The sequence below is a fragment of the Bos grunniens genome, chromosome X (genome assembly GCF_055505025.1).
Source record: "Bos grunniens cultivar Pamir isolate PY7600 chromosome X, Bosgru_T2T1.0, whole genome shotgun sequence".
NCBI classification, from domain to species: Eukaryota; Metazoa; Chordata; class Mammalia; order Artiodactyla; family Bovidae; genus Bos; species Bos grunniens.
In genome coordinates, this window is record NC_141194.1 from 44,850,875 (window position 1) to 44,865,882 (window position 15,008).

Consider the following 15,008-nt stretch of genomic DNA (forward strand, 5'->3'; position numbering starts at 1 on the left):
TGAACATAGATGCAAAAATCCTTAACAAAATTCTAGCAAACAGAATCCAACAACATATCAGAAAGATCATACATCATGACCAAGTGGGCTTTATTCCAGGGATGCAAGGATTCTTAAGTATTTGCAAATCAATCAATGTGATAAACCACATTAACAAATTGAAAGATAAAAACCATATGATTATCTCAACAGAGGCAGAGAAAGCCTTTGACAAAATTCAACATCCATTTAGGATTTTAAAAAACCCTCTAGAAAGCAGGAATAGAAGGAACATACCTCAACATAATAAAAGCCATATACGATAAACCCACAGCAAACATTATTCTCAATGGTAAAAAATTGAAAGTATTTCCCCTAAGGTCAGGAACAAGACATGGGTGCCCACTCTCACCACTACTATTCAACATAGTTTTGGAAGTTTTAGCCACAGCAATCAGAGAAGAAAAAGAAATAAAAGGAATCCAAATTGGAAAAGAAGAAGTAAAACTCTCACTGTTTGCAGATAACATGATCCTCTACATAGAAAAACCTAAAGACTCCACCAGAAAATTACTAGAGCTAATTAATGAATATAGTAAAGTTGCAGGATATAAAATTAACACACAGAAATCCCTTGCATTCCTGTATACTAACAATGAGAAAACAGAAGGAGAAATTAAGGAAACAATTCCATTCACCATTGCAATGAAAATAATAAAATACTTAGGCATAAATCTACCTAAAGAAACAAAATACCTATATATAGAAAACTATAAAACACTGATGAAAGAAATCAAAGATGACACAAGTGGATGCAGAAATATACCATGTTCATGGATCGGAAGAATCAATATAGTGAAAATGAGTATACTACCCAAAGCAATCTATAGATTCAATACAATCCCTATCAAGCTACCAATGGTATTTTTCAGAGAAATAGAACAATTTCACAATTTGTATGGAAATAAAAAAAACCTTGAATAGCCAAAGCAATCTTGAGAAAAAAGAATGGAACTGGAGGAATCAACCTGCCTAACTTCAGACTATACTACAAAGCTACAGTCATCAAGACAGCATGGTACTGGCACAAAGACAGAAATATAGATCAATGGAACAAAATAGAAAGCCCAGAGATAAATCCATGCACCTATGGACACCTTATCTTTGACAAAGGAGGCAAGAATATACAACGGAGAAAAGACAATCTCTTTAATGAGACGTGCTGGGAAAACTGATCAACCACTTGTAAAAGTATGAAACTAGAACACTTTCTAACACCAAACACAAAAATAAACTCAAAATGGATTAAAGATCTAAACATAAGACCAGAAACTATAGAACTCCTAGAGGAAAACATAGGCAAAACACTCTCTGACATAAATCACAGCAGGATCCTCTATGACCCACCTCCCAGAGTAATGGAAATAAAAGCAAAAATAAACAAATGGGGCCTAATTAAACTTAAAAGCTTTGGCACAACGAAGGAAACCATCAGCAAGGTGAAAAGACAGCCTTCAGAATGGGAGAAAATAATAGCAAACAAAGCAACTGACAAAGAATTAATCTCAAAAATATACAAGCAACTCCTGAAGCTCAATTCCAGAAAAATAAGCGACCCAGTAAAAAAAAAAAAAAAAAAAGGGTCATAGAACTAAACAGACATTTCTCCAAAGAAGACATACAGATGGCTAACAAACACATGAAAAGATGCTCAACATTACTCATTATTAGAGAAATGCAAATCAAAACCACAATGAGGTACCATCTCACGCTGGTCAGAATGGTCTATCAAAAAGTCTACAAACAATAAATGCTGGAGAGGGTGCTGAGAAAAAGGAAGCCTCTTACACTGTTGGTGGGAATGCAAACTAGTACAGCCACTATGGAGAACAGTGTGGAGATTCCTTAAAAAAAATGGAAATAGAACTGCCATACGACCCAGCAATCCCACTGCTAGGCATACACACTGAAGAAACCAGAAATGAAAAAGACATGTTTACCCCAATCTTCATTGCAGCATTGTTTATAATAGCTAGTACATGGAAGCAAACTAGATGTCCATTGGCTGATGGATGGATAAGAAAGCAGTGGTACATATACACAATGGAATATCACTCAGCCATTAAAAAGAATGCATTTGAATCATTTCGAATGAGGTGGATGAAACTGGAGCCTATTATACAGAGTGAAGTAAGTCAGGAAGAAAAACCAATATAGTATACTAATGCATATATATGGAATTTAGAAAGACGGTAACAATGACCCTATATGCGAAACGGCAAGAGAGACACAGATGTAAAGAACAGACTTTTGGACTCTGTGGGAGAAGGCAAGGGTGGGTTAATTTGAGAGGGTAGCACTGAAACACGTATATTATCATATGTGAAGTGAATCGCTGGTCCAGGTTCCATGCATGAGACAGGGTGCTCAGGGCTGGTGCACTGGGAGGACCCTGGGGGATGGGATGGGGAGGGAGATGGTAGGTGGATTCTGGATGGGGAACACATGTGTGCCCATGGCTGATTCATATCGATGTTTGGCAAAAACCACTACAATACTGTAAAGTAATTAGGCTTCAATTTAAATAAATAAAAATACTTTAAATATATCCTGCCATTCCCTTCTGGCCTGCAGAGTTTCTGCTGAAAGATCAGCTGTTAAGTGTATGGGATTTCCCTTGTATGTTACTTGTTGCTTCTCCCTTGCTGCTTTTAATATTCTTTCTTTTTTAGTCTGTGTTTATTCTTTCTGTGTTTCATCTTTGTTAGTTTGATTAGTACGTGTCTGGGAGTGTTTTTTCTTGGGTTCATCCTGTATGGGACTCTTTGTGCCTCTTGGACTTGACTGACTATATCCTTTTCCATGTTGGGGAAATTTTCAACTATAATCTCTTCAAACTTTTTCTCATATCCTTTCTTTTTCTCTTCTTCTTCTGGGACCCCTATAATTCGAATGTTGGAGCATTTGATATTGTCCCAGAGGTCTCTAAGACTATCCTCAGTTCTTTCCATTCTTTTTACTTTATTCTACTCTTCATAAGTTATTTCCACCATTTTATCTTCCAGCTCACTGATTTTTTTCTTCTGCTTCAGATATTCTGCTTTTGATTCCTTCTAGAGTGCAGTGGCACCCCACTCCAGTACTCTTGCCTGGAAAATCCCATGGATGGAGGAGCCTGTTAGGCTGCAGTCCATGGGGTCGCTAGGAGTCGGACACGACTGAGCAACTTCACTTTCCGTTTTCACTTTCATGCATTGGAGAAGGAAATGGCAACCCACTCCAGTGTTTTTGCCTGGAGAATCCCAGGGACAGGGGAGCCTGGTGGGCTGCCATCTCTGGGGTCACACAGAGTCGGACACGACTGAAGCGACTTAGCAGCAGCAGCAGCAGAGTATTTTTAATTTCAGGAATTGTGTTGTCTCTGTGTGTTTATTCTTTAACTCTTCTAGGTCTTTGTTGATTGATTGTTGCATTTTCTCCATTTTGTTTTCAAGGCTTTTGATCACCTTTACTGTCATTATTCTGATTTTTTTTTTCAGGTAGCTTGCCTATTTCCTTGTCATTTATTTGGACTTCTGTGTTTCTAGTTTGTTCCTTCATTTGTGTAGTATTTCTCTGCCTTTTCAATATTTTTTTTTTAACTTATTGTGTTTGAGGTCTCCTTTTCCCAGGCTTCAAGGTTGAATTCTTTCTTTAGGTTTCTGCCCTCCTAAGGTTGGTCCAGTCGTTTGTGTAAGCTTCATATAGGGTGAGATTTGTGCTGAGTTTTTGTTTGTTTCTTTTTCCTCTGATGGGCAAGGCAGAGTGAGGCAGTAATCCTGTCTGCTGATGATTGGGTTTGTACTTTTGTTTTGTTTGTTGTTTAGATGATACATTCTGCACAGTGTGCCACTGGTGGTTGGGTGACACTGAGTCTTGTATTCAAGTGGTTTCCTTTGTGTGGGTTCTCACTATTTGACACCCCCTAGAGTCAGTTTTCTTGTTGTCAAGGGTCTTGGACTCAGTGCTCCCACTCCAAAGGCTCAGGGCTTGATCTCCCTCCAAAGACCAGCCTAGGTCCGATCTACCAAGAGGAATTTCACCTGCAATGAGAGGGCCTTTACTTGAGTTCCAAAAGCCAGTGCACAAGAACACAACGGAGATCTCTGACTCAGCGGAAACTCGCTATTGCCTTCCACATGGAATGGCCTCCTTGGATTGCAACAGATGACTAGACGATCTGTCCTTGGCAGTGGTCAGCAGAACTGAAGCTGAGAGGGAACTAAAGGCAGAATCTTTACCACTGAGCCATCAGGGAAGCCCAAAATAGATGTTAGATATAGCACTAATAGAAGTTTAGTGAACTGAGAGAGTTAGTAGACACCATACAGGCTGGAGCATTATGCAAAAAAAGGAATGAAAAATAATGGAAAGGGTGTAAGAGACATAGTGTATATGTTTAATTGGAAGTAATAACAGATCAAAGAGATACTAAAATTGACAAGTGATACCAAGCCATTGATTCAAAAAAACTAGTGATCTGAAGCAGAATGAATCAGAATGAAGCAGAATGAATCATAACTAGGTACTTCACAGTGAAACTGAGAAGACAGTAAAAAGGAAAATATAATTGCAGCCAGAGAAAAGAAAGCACACTACATTCAAAGGAGAAACAATAAGAAGAGCAACTGACTTTCAAGAAATACAATGAAATGATATCTTTAAAGTGCTGAAATAAAATACGGTACCTGCTAAGCCAGGACTTGACTCTCAGGGAAAATACTCTTTTAAATGAAGATGAAATAAAGTTTATTTGGTGGCTCAGATGGTAAAGCGTCTGCCTGCAATGCGGGAGACCCAGGTTCAATCCCTGGGTTGGGAAGATCTCCTGGAGAAAGAAATGGCAACCCACTCCAGTACTCTTGCCTGGAGAATCCCACGGACGGAGGAGCCTGGTAGGCTACAGTCCATGGGGTCACAAAGAGTCAGACACGACTGAGCGACTTCACTTTCACTTTTCACTTTCAGAAAAGTCAAAAACTGATACAACTTATTGCCAGCAGACTACACTAAAAAAACACTAAAGAGATTTCTTAAAGTTAGGAAATACTGATCCTTAAAAAATAAAAAGTGAAAAAGTTATGAAGAATACTTCAAAAAGTAAATATGTGGATAAATCTATATGAACACTGACTGTATTAAGGAATTATAATAATACATTGAGAGGTTTAAAATATGCATAGAATTAAAATTCAGGTCAACAATAGTACACTAGATGAGGAGGGATTGAGTTAAAATATTTTATATCATTGAATTATGGAGGAAGTGGTAAAAGTATTAGTCTATAGAAGGCTAATAACGTGAGGATGTATGTCATAATCTCTAGCATAACCACTAAAAGAATAATTAAAAACTGAAAAACTAACAAGTCAATAGAAGGAAAATGGAATAATAAAAATTAACTGATCAATCTAGACAAATTGCCCATAATCTCCCAAGATTTCTTCAGCCCTTCATGGTATCAGTGTTATATCTTCTTATATCCATGAATTGTCACATTTTTACATGTACCTGACTTTCCCAAAAAGTCCTCTATCTGGTACATTCTATGATGATAAAACCTGAGAGTTTGGGCTGCATCAGCTGCCACAGTAGTGTCCGGATTTGGGGGGTCCTCTCTTGTCCCTTCCGAGAAGGCAATGGCACCCCACTCCAGTACTCTTGCCTGGAAAATCCCATGGATGGAGGAGCCTGGTAGGCTGCAGTCTATGGGGTCGCTCAGAGTCGGACACGACTGAGTGACTTCACTTTAACTTTTCACTTTTCACTTTCATGCATTGGAGAAGGAAATGGCAACCCACTCCAGTATTCTTGCCTGGAGAATCCCAGGGACAGGGGAACCTGGTGGGCTGCCGTCTCAGGGGTCACAGAGAGTCGGACACGACTGAAGTGACTTAGCAGCAGCAGCAGCAGCTCTTGTCCCTTTCTCATCATCTTTAAAAGAAGAGTAGCTGAGAGATCTAACAACGGTTAGCCTTGTTTCTCAGTGTCAATTTTTCATAGAAACATAGCTAAAGTATCTGCCCATTCTGTTGTGCATCTGTGGCCCCTAGATATTTTAACCACCCGGTGACTAGCCATCAAGAAGCAAATGAATTGCCCATTCGGCAATATTTTGGGGACTTACAGACATTGTGGCCATATCATAAGCACTAGTGGTGATTTGCCCTTGACACCAGAGAATATGCTTCCCACCCCTCGAATGAAACAGTTCAACTTTTCTGCCATGTTCATTCCACATTTGGTACCACTGTCAAGAAAAGGGTTCAGTCAATCACCAGTAAGATACATTGAGGCAGGCTGAGTCACAGACACATGGGTGAGCAAAAAGCACAAGTCCCATTCTCTCCTTATCCTATAAAGAGACATGCTTGGGTTGGGTGCAGCTGGAAGACCCGGACCACACTATGTCGATCTTCCTTTCCATACCATGAACATGAAAGTGCCACAGTAAGCACAGGATAAATATTTGAGCTCGGGTGCTGGTTGTTCAGGAGACATGTTGAAAACGAGAGATGTCCAGCAACCTTGAGGGAAGTTGAGATCATGAGAAGCCCCTCACTTTATTAGGGGGATGGAGGAGCCACTGGTCCCACTTAGACCACTGTCAAGTCACCCTGAAGAAGCCTGTTATTATTCCGTATATAATTTTTTTTTTTTAAATTTCCCAACATGTTTTCTGGGAAAAGTTCTATGGTGAAATACATTTGGAAAATGCTGTATTTTATAGACCCTTTGGGAAATAACAGAATGATCTCTGTTCATTTCCAAGGCAAACCATTCAGTATCATGGTAATCCAAGTCTATGACCCGACCACTAATGCTTAAGAAGCTGAAGTTGAATGGTTCTATGAAGACCTACAAGGCCTTTTAGAACTAACACCCCCAAAAGATGTCTTTTTCATTATAGGGGACTGTAATGCAAAAGTAGGAAGTCAAGAAACACCTGGAGTAACAGGCAAATTTGGCCTTGGAGTACAGAGGAAGCAGGGCAAAGGGTAATAGAGTTTTGCCAAGAGAATGCACTGGTCATAGCAAACATCCTCGTCCAACAACACAAGAAGACTCTACACGTGGACATCACCAAATGGCCAACACCAAAATTAGATTGATTATATTTTTTGTGGCCAAAGATGGAGAAGCTCTATACAGTCAGAAAAAACAAGACTGGGAGCTGACTATGGCACAGATCATGAACTCCTTATTGCAAAATTCAGACTTAAATTGAAGAAAGTAGGGAAAACCACTAGACCATTCAGGTATGACCTAAATCAATTCCCTTATGATTATACAGTGGAAGTGACAAATAGATTTAAGGGACTAGATGTGATAGGCAGAGTGCCTGAGGAAGAATGGTTGGAGGTTCATGACACTGTACAGGAGACAGGGATCAAGACCATCCCCGAGAAAAAGAAATGAAAAAAAGCAAAATGGCTGTCTGATGAGGCTTTACAAATAGCTGTGAAAAGAAGAGAAGAGAAAAGCAAAGGAGAAAAGGAAAGCTATACCCATTTGAATGCAGAGTTCCAAAGAATAGCAAGGAGAGATAAGACAGCCTTTCTCAGTGATCAATGCAAAGAAATAGAGGAAACCAATAGAATGGGAAAGACTAGAGAGCTCTTCAAGAAAATTAGAGATATCAAGGAAACATTTCATGCAAAGATGGGCTCGATAAAGGACAGAAATGGCATGGACCTAACAGAAGCAGAAGATATTAAGAAGAGGTGGCAAGAATACACAGAAGAACTGTAAAAAAAGATCTTCATGACCCAGATAATCACGATGGTGTGATCACTCACCTAGAGCCAAACATCATGGAATGTGAAGTCAAGGGGGCCTTAGGAAGCATCACTACAAACAAAGCTAGTGGAGGTGATGGAATTTCAGTTGAGCTATTTCAAATCCTGAAAGATGATGCTGTGAAAGTGCTGCACTCAATATGCCAGCAAATTTGGAAAACTCAGCAGTGGTCACAGGACTGGAAAAGGTCAGTTTTCATTCCAATCCTAAAGAAAGGCAATGCCAAAGAATGCTCAAACTACCACACAATTGCACTCATCTCACATGCTAGTAAAGTAATGCTCAAAATTCTCCAAGCCAGGCTTCAGCAATACATGAACCATGAACTTCCAGATGTTCAAGCTGGTTTTAGAAAAGGCAGAGGAACCAGAGATCAAATTGCCAACATCCACTAGATCATCAAAAAAGCAAGAGAGTTTCAGAAAAACATCTCTTTCTGCTTTATTGACTATGCCAACACCTTTGATTGTGTGGATCACAATAAACTGTGGAAAATTCTGAGAGGTGGGAATACCAGACCACCTGCGTTGTCTTTTGAGAAATCTGTATGCAGGTCAGGAAGCAACAGTTAGAACTGGACATAGAACAACAGACTGGTTCCAAATAGGAAAAGGAGTATGTCAAGGCTGTATATTGTCATCCTGCTTATTTAATTTCTATGCAGAGTACGTCATGAGAAACTCTGGGCTGGAGGAAGCACAGGCTGGAATCAAGATTGCTGGGAGAAATATCAATAACCTCAGATATGCAGATGACACCACCCTTATGGCAGAAAGTGAAGAACTAAAGAGCCTCTTGATGAAAGTGAAAGAGGAGAGTGAAAAGGTTGGCTTAAAGCTCAACATTCAGAAAACGAAGATCATGGCATCTGGTCCCATCACTTCATGGGAAATAGATGGGAAAACAGTGGAAACAGTGGCTGACTTTATTTTTTGGGGCTCCAAAATCACTGCAGATGGTGATTGCAGCCATGAAATTAAAAGACGCTTACTCCTTGGAAGGAAAGTTATGACCAACATAGACAACATATTAAAAAGCAGAGACATTATTTTGCTGACAAAGGTCCATATAGCCAAAGCTATGATCTTTCCAGTAGTCACATATGGATGTGAGAGTTGGACTATAAAGAAAGCTGAGTGCTGAAGAATTGATGCTTTTGAACTGTGGTGTTGGAGAAGACTATTGAAAGTCACTTGGACTGCAAGGAGATCCAACCAGTCCATCCTAAAGGAGATCAGTGCTGAGTGTTCGTTGGAAGGACTGATGTTGAAGTTGAAACCCCAATACTTTGGCCACCTGATGCAAAGAACTGAGTCATTTGAAAAGACCCTGATGCTGGGAAAGAGTGAAGGCAGGAGGAGAAGGGGATGACAGAGGATGAAATGGTTGGATGATATGACCAACTCAGTGGACATGGGTAAACTCTGGGGGTTGGTGATGGACAGGGAGGCCTGGTGTGCTGCGGTCCATGGGGTCGCAAAGAGTTGGACACGACTGAGTGAGTGAACTGAACTGAACCAGAGATCTATCTTGTAAATTAGTATCCTTGTGGTTCTAGAAGTCCCTCCATTAAAACACACACACACACACACACACACACACACACACACACACACGTGTAAACAATGTTTTCCAAGTTTTCATGATTTATTGTTGTTCGGTCACTCAGTTGTGTCACTTAGTCACTCCATTGTGTTGTTCAGTCACTCAGTTTTTTGTGACATCACGGACTGCAGCATACCATTCATGATTAGAGAACCTTTTAATCACATCACTATTTTTAATAAGCCAGAGAACCACTGTTTCATTGAATAGATTCTATGAATGCTGACCCAGGACAGGCATGGCAAATAGATTTCAGCATGATTTCCAACTCTGACCAGTAGAGGTAGTCTAGAACATACTGTTGAGAAGAATATAAGAGTTTGTCTGATCTTATCAGAAAGAATACAATTATTGACAAACCATAGCTGCCGTGTAGGCAGACTATAATGGCAGCATAAGGGTAATGGACTTGCTGGTCTCGATCTAGGTTCTTTAGCTTCATTTTCTCTGGCAAAGGATTCCTCTAGTTCAGAATTAGTGACACAAGAATTCCTCCAATAGGAACTCAACTAGGAAAATGTGAAATCTTTATTCCTTATACTTTGTTCTTGTTCACTGAGTCTTTACTGAGTGGACTGGTCCTTCAGGAAGGGGAGGAGGTTCTTTATATTGAAGGGAATGCTCTCAAAGCTACCATATAAAATAAATCCTGGAATTGGAATCGAACTCCAAGCTCAGTACCCAGGAGGATACTCCATACCCAGATGTCCCCATGCCTGTAGCCTTGGTCAGGAGCATTTGAGCAGAATCCAGGAATTTCTCCCAATTCTCTGAAGCCTCTTTGGCTCTATCACCTATGAATATTTTGGGCTCTTCCACTGTGAAGCTGCTCAGGGCTTTGGAGCCCAGTGCTCTCCACCTGGGGATCTGTTGTCAGAGATGTGGTTTTGTGTGTGTACCTGCACACCTAGAAGTACATACATGTACAAGTGTGTACAAACATAGTGGGGTGCACAAACACAGTGGGGGGCACAGATTAGGACTCACCTGATATCCACAGGATCCAGGGCCAGAAGAAGAAAATTCTATGATACAAACCACTTCAGCAGCTGATGCTTCTTCAGTTTGCAGAGTGTCACTGGAGACACTGGTAGTCTGGAAGGAGGAAAAGGGAGACAAATGTTTCAGCTTTAATGGGATTTTCAAAGATGTGCCAGGTATTGTCTGCTGGGACTCCGTTGACACTCCCACCCATCCCCTCCCCTGTGCTGAAGAGACTGGAAGCATTGAGATGAGAGTTCTCAGACTCCCTTGCCAATGTGAGCTCTCTGCATGAAATTTGGAAGGGAGAAGGGAATTAGAAACCATACTTCCCCTCTAGCTGGAAAAGTAGATAAGTATCTTTCAACAGATGAGAGTTTAGTTTTCATTTTATTGTAGTTGATTTACAGTGTTGCATTAATTTCTGCTATAAGCAGATGTGGGCTTCCCAGATAGCTCAGTTGTTAAGAATCCACTTGCAATGCAGGAGACCCCTGTTTGATTCCTGGGTCAGGAAGATCCCCCGGAGAAGGGATAGACTACCCACTCCAGTGTTCTTGGGCTTCCCTTGTGGCTCAGCTGGTAAAGAATCCGCCTGCAATGTGGGAGACCTGGGTTCGATCCCTGGGTTGGGAAGATCCCCTAGAGAAGGGAAAGGCTCCCCACTCCAGTATTCTGGCCTGGAGAATTCCATGGACTGTATAGTCCATGGGGTCACAAATAGTCAGACATGACGGAGCAACTTTCACTTTCACAAGCGGATGTGAGTTTTGCAGCACCTGCTAGACTCCCTTACATGTTAATCACCCAGTCACCCTGGAGCCATGAAACTCCTGTGCTGTCAGCAATGATTTTCTGCAGTTTTCTGACCTCTGGGTCTCCGAAAAAACTTTCTGACCTTTTTCTGTACCATGGTGATCCTGAAAGGTAGTGGTGGCTCCTGATCTGTACTCCTCCATTCTCTTTTTCACTTCTGGAATGATGACAACCAGAGTTCCCTGGAAATCATGTTGAAGAGGGCAGAAATGTCAACAGCCTGGGTCCATATGGGGAATGCCATCTGTCATTATGGAATACCCATGGTTTATTTTTTTTTTCTTGTTTTGTTATTCTTTCTTTAAAAAATTAGTTTAATTGGAGGCTGATTACTTTAAAATATTGTGGTGGTTTTTGCCATACATTGACAAGAAACAGCCATGGTGTACATTCTAAACCCCACTCCTACCCCCCTCCCCATCCCATCCATCTGGGTTGTCCCAGTGCACCAGCTTTGAGTGCCGTTTCATGCATCAAATTTGGACTGGTGATCTATTTCACATATGGTAATATACATGTTTCAATGCTATTCTCTCAAATCATCCCACCATCGCCATCAGCCACAGAGTCCAAAAGTCTGTTCTTTAGATCTACGTCTCTTTTGCTGTCTCACATATAGGGTTATCGTTACCATCTTTCTAAATTCCATATATATGCGTTAATATACTGTATTGGTGTTTTTCTTTCTGACTTACTTCATTCTGTATAATAGGCTCCAGTTTCATCCACCTCATTAGAACTGATTCAAATGCATTTTTTAATAGCTGAGTAATATTCCATTGTGTATATGTACAACTTTCTTATCCATTAGTCTGCTGATGGACATCTAGGTTGCTTCCATGTCGTAGCTATTGTAAACAGTGCTGTGATGAACACTGTAAACAGTAATAAACATTATAAACAGCTATTGTACACAGTGCTGTGCGGTAAACGAGTCTCTTTCAATTCTGGTTTCCTTGGTGTGTATGCCTAGCAGTGGGATTGCTGGGTTGTATGGCTGTTCTATTTCCAGTTTTTTAAGGAATCTCCCACACTGTTCTCCATAGTGGCTGTACTAGTTTGCATTCCCACCAACAGTGTAAGAGGGTTCCTTTTTCTCAGCACCCTCTCCAGCATTTATTGTTTGTAGACTTTTTGATGGGACCCATTCTGACCAGGGTGAGATGGTACCTCATTGTGGTTTTGATTTGCATTTCTCTGATAATGAATGATGTTGAGCATCTTTTCATGTTTTTTTTTTTTTTTTAGCCATCTGCATGTCTTCTTTGGAGAAATGTCTGTTTAGTTCTTTGGCCCATTTTTTTATTGGGTCATTTATTTTTCTGGTAATGAGCTGCATGAGCTGTTTGTATATTTTGGAGATTAATTCTTTGTCAGCTGTTTCATTTTCTATTATTTTCTCCCATTCTGAAGGCTGTCTTTTCACCTTGCTTACAGTTTCCTTCATTGTGCAAAAGTTTTTAAGTTTAATTAGGTCCCATTTGTTTGTTTTTGCTTTTATTTCCATTACTCTGGGAGGTGGGTCATGGAAGATCTTGCTGTGATTTATGTCAGAGAGTGTTTTGCCTATGTTTTCCTCTAAGAGTTTTATAGTTTCTAGTCCTACATTTAGATATTTAATCCATTTTGAGTTTAGTGTATGGTGTTAGAAAGTGTTCTAGTTTCATTCTTTTACAAGCGGTTGACCAGTTTTCCCAGCACCACTTGTTAAAGAGATTGTCTTTTCTCCATTTTATATTTTTGCCTGCTTTGTCAGAGATAAGGTGTCGATAGGTACATGGGTTAATCTCTGGGCTATTTTCTTCCATTGATCTATATTTCTGTCTTTGTGCCAGTACCATACTATCTTGATGACTGTAGCTTTGTAGTATAGTCTGAAGTCAGGCAGGTTGATTCCTTCAGTTCATTCTTCTTTCCATGGTTGATTCCTATGTAAGTAGGAAAGCAATTGTGTCTGAGCCATTATATATCTATATCTATATCTATATCTATATCTATATCTATATCTATATATATCTTTTGGTCTAATTCAGCCTAATACAAGTGTTTGTTCCATATGTGTAGTTACTGGTAGTCCCTGGAGTTTGTGGACAGGCATTTGAGCTTACAAATAGTGTGTGTGGGCATCTGAGAGGTGCCTAGGGTCTATTTTCCCCATGGTGTTACCAGCACAGATATGTAGACTTACAAAGAGAGCTATTTGGACCTTTTTCCTGGGCTCAGTACAGCTGGGTCCTCTTGAGTGGCTGACACCTGTACAGCATGGAGGACAAGGAGGCCTGGATTGGAGATCACTGCAGTGGTTCTTAAAAAGTCTTAAGTAATCCATCATTGAGCACCCATCCCTTTACTATTCTCCTCCCTCAGAAGGTCCTGTACAACAGAGGGAGGGAAGGAGTAGGGAGAAACATTGGCTGGGAAGTCAAGTAGATTAGGTCCTAGTCTCAGCCTATTAACAACTCTCTGAAGCTTCCTTTCCCTCCATCGGCTTGAGAGTCTTCAAACTCAGAAGGAAATTAGTGAGAAGCATCAGTACTGATAATCAGAGAGCACCCCAATCCTATCCCTCATCCCTGATTACATCTGTGTCTCTGTGTGTCAAGCAGGAGTCATAGCTGCTAAACTAGAGGGTCTGAGAAACCTTATTTGGATTCAAGGTGTATATTCTGAGGACCAGTACATTAGCACCACCTGGGAGCTCGTTAGAAACACAGACTCTCAAGGCCCACCACATAACTACTGACTCAGAGTCTGCAATTTAATCCCAAGGGGATCCCTCTGTGCCTTCAAGTCTCAGATGTACTGATCCAGAGGCGTGGGGGAAAAGACCACTGTCAGCTTGAAAATAAAGAATGGGATTTGCAGTCAGGAGACCTAGGCTCTACTTTGAGTTCTGCCCTTTACTTGCTCTACACAATTCACCAAAATATGTAACCACTCTCAACCTTATTCTTAATTGAGGTTGCTCTCATAACCACTGAATGGAGTAGAGGTTAATGGTATATATTCTGGAGCCAAACTGCCTAATCTTAATTGTTTATTTCATTTACTAGCTGTGAAGCTTTCAGTAAGTCACTTGACATGCACACCCTTCTGTTTCCTTATCTGGAAAGTATAGTTTAATAACGAGGGATTCTAATAATAATTTTAAGTTAGAAGTGAATATAAATAACATAGGACAGTGCCTAGCACAGCCTAAGTCCACAGCACATATTATTACACACTGGCTTCTTACAGCATCTTTTAAGAACACAAAGAGACCTTATTCCTTATGGGGTTTTCATGGTGCACACCCTTCTCAGCTGAAGGACACAAACATCCAAAGGCTGAGGTTCTAACCTCTAGGCCATCAGACATCCATGAGACTGGCTTCATGCTACCATTTTGGAGCCATCAACCAGTCCCCTGGGTTCGATTCCCACTTTGTCTATTCCAGCTCCACTCACTCCACACATATTCCTGCCTGCGGGAAATCTGCAGGAGTAGCGGCTCAGAGAGCTATTCAGTCCACCCAGGAGATGAACACTTGAATTGGCCTTCCCTTTTCCTACAGAAACTCATGCAGTTCAAAAAGCAGAATGTCATCAAGGCATTGCTCAACAGACCTGTCCCCACAGTCATTGCAGGGAAGACTTCCAGGAAGAGGGAGGTACCAGGGACCTTCAGCAGAACCCTACAGCTCAGCAAGAAAACAAGCTCCCTCAGCTGCCACTAGGCAAACCTAGACAGTGTATTAAAAAACAGACACATTACTTTGCTGACAAAGGTCTGTATAGCCAAAGCTATGC

General features: G+C 40.7%; 1 long non-coding RNA gene across 6 annotated transcripts in view; it reads right to left on the reverse strand.

Annotated features, from left to right (window-relative positions):
* LOC147340241 (uncharacterized) overlaps positions 1–15,008 on the reverse strand; it is a 103,212-nt gene that overhangs the window by 85,013 nt on the left and 3,191 nt on the right. For 4 of the 6 annotated variants that reach the window (XR_015158888.1, XR_015158886.1, XR_015158889.1 and 1 more), the window contains exon 2: positions 10,411–10,518. This is a non-coding gene — a long non-coding RNA (uncharacterized LOC147340241). Of the gene's footprint in view, positions 1–10,410; positions 10,519–11,302; positions 11,403–15,008 lie in introns of all 6 variants that reach the window. The other 2 variants (XR_015158890.1, XR_015158891.1) reach the window with 1 other exon arrangement.